The sequence below is a fragment of the Cynara cardunculus genome, unplaced genomic scaffold, assembly GCF_001531365.2.
Source record: "Cynara cardunculus var. scolymus isolate 2C unplaced genomic scaffold, CcrdV1 Un_Scaffold_3312, whole genome shotgun sequence".
Taxonomy (NCBI): Eukaryota; Viridiplantae; Streptophyta; class Magnoliopsida; order Asterales; family Asteraceae; genus Cynara; species Cynara cardunculus.
The window spans coordinates 2,708-6,859 of NW_020201427.1; positions in this window are offsets into that span (position 1 = coordinate 2,708).

Genomic DNA, 4,152 nt, shown 5'->3' on the forward strand with positions numbered 1-4,152 from the left:
TCTTGAAAGTTAAATATTGTCTATAATTGTAAAAGTCATCGTGTTTGACTTTTCTTAGGCAGGTTTGACTTTGACTTTGTTTAGAGGTTTTTGACCCTATAAATAGGGTATTTGTCTTTGTAATCTAGAAGAGAGAGCTTTATTGTAAATCTGATACGTAATAGAGAGTTGACTAGAGCTTTGAATGTTTGACTTTCTCTCCCAATATTCATCTTAGTGTTCTTGATGTTCTTACAAGAAATATCTTAAATCTGCCATGATTATGAAGGTTTTGTGAAGATTGATCATTGAAGTGGGACTATCATTGTTTTTCATAAAGGTTTTGGTGATTTTCACCTTGCAATATCATAATAGGGTATCTCACTAGACCTTTCGGTCTAACCCTTGTTTTGTGATTTTTAACTATGTGTAGCAGAATATGCGAACGGTAAGGGGAAGGAGAAAATGTAATATTTGCCTATATGTTTTTCTACTTGAAGATCTGTGTTGATGTATAGTTTTGATTGATTAGTACAAGAAATGTATTTGAATTTTTTGGAACTTGTATTTGGTTATAATAGATTCTTGTACTAAGGGACCTGAATGGGATAATATCATGTATTTCTTTTGTATGAAATATGTGTTACATGAAATTTATGGTTTAGGGTGTTACATTTAGGTTGATAATACATGAACTCTTTTGGTTTATTCATTAAAAAATTTTGATCACTTTGACCATTTTTCAGAAATTTTTCTTCAAGATTCTGAAGTTTAGAAATCAAATTTGCTTTCTCATTACAAACTTCTTCGTACATCAAAACATAGTCGCTAGTCTCTCTCTTTGAAAAAAAAAACTAGCTTATCTGATAAATCAGATATTTTCTCATTGGAAATCTTTTGTGAATCTTCTTTTTCCTTCAAATATTTTCCTTACCTAACTACGTGTGAACAGTAACTTGTCGCATTGAACTGATGCAAGAATCTCAACTTGTCGGGTCCTTATGATGCGATAACCTAACTTTGTCGGGTCCTTCAGATGCGATAAACTCAACTTGTTGTGTCTTTAGAATGCGATAAACTCAACTTGTCGCGTATTTAGGATCGATAAACTCAACTTGTCGCGTATTTAGAATGCGGTAAACTCAAATTGTCATATATAAGTAATTCGATGACTTTGAATATACACAATGCGATAACTAAGCATATATACAATGCGATAACTTTGAAGATCTTGAATATTTCACAACAGATTTCGATTTTCAACTCAAAACTTATACAAATTCTTTCAAAATTGAATATGCTGCTCGAAAATCAATGTCAATCAATATTAATTCTTGTATTACTATCAAGAGTGTTGTCCCAATATAATCAATCTTCCATAAAACCTTCAATCAACAGTGGCAGAATATGTTTTCTTGTAAGAACACTAGAAGGAGTAGAGAGAGAGAAAGTCAAGATCTGAATTCTTGGTCAACACTTTCTTTACGTGAATATGATTTTACAATGAACTCTCTTACAAAATACAAAGGCAAATACCCTTTATATAGGGTCAAACAAGACAAAAAGTCAAAGTCAAACTATCTTAAAGAAAAGTCAAACACGATGACTTTTAAACAATTATAGACAATTTTATCTTTCAAGACAAATACAATTTTACACTGAATTTCATTCCTAACATTCTCCCCCTTTGTATTCAGACTTGAAAGAAATTGTGCGCTTTGAGCCTTGTATGAACTTTGAAGCTTTAAGCACATTATGTCTTCTTCAAAAACAATCTTCGACACGAAATCTTCAAACAATCATTTGTTGAGAAAGATCTTCTAACATTCTCCCCCTCGAATGTAGAACAACGATAATCTTCTCTTTTGACAATGTAGAATAGAAACAATAACGAATTTCAGAATTGATCTTAAGTAAACTGTTGTAAAATGGATCTTCACATTCAACATCTCTCAGTTATTTTAGCATCGGAATAATTTTCTGAAATCATCTCCAGTCGCACTTCTTTTGAGTCTTTTGCCAATATTGAAGTTACTCCCCCTTGATCTTTACATCAAATTCCCCTTATAATATTCGGAATTGGACATTTCATTCATTATTACATGCTCCCTCTTATGATGAAATGAGAATCATTCCATCATACACAAGAATGAATGAAATCCTCCGCGTAAGCCGTCAATTCATAAAATTGTAAGTAGATCTTTTCAAATCCACTTATTTAATCTTTTCAGATTAAGGGAATGGGAAGATAACAACCAATTTCAATGAATGAAATTGTTTTCAATCTTATAAAAAGATTGGCCTGTGAGTATAACAGATATACTCAGTACAACGGATGTACTTTATATATGAGACTTTTTGAGGTTCGTCTCACCAGGTCTTCCATTCAATCATCGATATCTTATGAAAAGTATATATATGAATGTTTTGGCAAAATAACATATAAATTACAAAATATGTGTAGTGTAGAAAGATAAATCAACATATGCTTCTGTTTAGGCTCAAAAAGATAAACCGTGCGGACTACACAAATTTATCTGACTCAATTAGTGATCAAAAAGACTTGAAGGGGGGACATATATCCTTCTGATTTCAATATCAACTTTCTCTGAATGAGAAATTGATAGATGATGAGCTGCGTGCCCCAAGTGTTATTGAAACACTTATCTGTTGAGAGATAAATGAGTAATTGGTGGGGTTGTGACAAGAATTGGCCTGGGTTTTGCCTTTTTCAATATTAGTCTCCAAAAGAATTGAGAACTAATAGATTGTATGGTATGCCCGGATTTTAGAAGTTTGGAACAGGATTCTTATGTTCTTTTAATCCTGACACAACTCTCGTCAATTCTTTTAGCTCACAACAGCTACCCCTCTCATTTTCATTTTAGTCTCAGGACACAAACCCTTTTGTATATAAAGCTCACTCAAATATGGTTATCCTCATGGGTAGGTTTGTCGATTCTGACCTTCCGTTGAGGTATTTCTGATAAGCACTCAGTCTCTCCTAAAATTTAGCATTATGCACAGTTGATCAAAAATATTATTTTAGATAAGCATAATGATCAGACAAAAATTGATCAAGAAATTTGGCTTTTAAACACAATCAATGAAAGAATGATGCGACAACGATCATATTATTCGATATGCGAGAGAAATGAATGAAGATCTGTAAGAACGAGTTTACAGATTCAGATAAAAAAATGTATATCAATCAAGAAAAAAATTAGAAAAAAAATCAACATTTGAATACAAACAAGTGTATTATCACCGAAAATGATTTATATATAAGAGACGTGATAATAACAATTTGAAGAATCGTTGAAACAGGTATTGGAGTTATGATCGATGAGAAATTACACAAGTAAAATCTCAGGAAATACTTGTTCAGAAAAAGTACTCGTTTCCCAAAAACAACTCATTTATCAAAAACTTTTATTGAAAAACTTCTAGAAACTCCCCCTAAAAAATTGATTTAAGTAATGTTTCAGTTTAGCTCAAAAAAATAAAAAAATGGAAACATGTTTAGCACGGGTCCTAAACTGGGTGTTTAGAAACCAAAATGTTTAAGCACGGGTTCTGATCAGATGTATTCAAAAGCCTTTATATTTAAGTCGGGTCCTAAATTGGGTGTTTAGAAGCCTTATTTGGATTACAACTCCCCCTGAATTAGTGTATCACTGATATGATATTCTGATCAGCACAAATTTTGACACACCTGCAAAACCAGATTAAATAGATTTTGGTACCCAAACGAACTTGGGTCCTATTTTGTTAGTAACGGGTTGGGGTTTGTTGTAACTTCCAAACCATCTATTCTTATTAGATATGTTCTTTTTAGCACTTTGAACAGGATGATCAAAAATAGAATATGATCCATACCAGTTATTATGATCATACCTGTTCTTACCTTTCCAACTGTTCTGATAGTTTTTATCTCCATGCCACCTGTCGAACCTTTTCTTATTGACAAAATCATTGGTTCTGCATGTTGAGCACATAATTCTTCTCTTGTTAAGATTGATCAGATCATTAGTGGATCTCACAATGCAAGGAAGAACAGAGTTAGTAACAACAAGTGTATGAGATGAAACATAATCAGCTTTATTAACCCAAATGCTTTTAGTTTTAGAAGATTTATTGGGTGATCTGATAACATACCCTTGATAATACTGA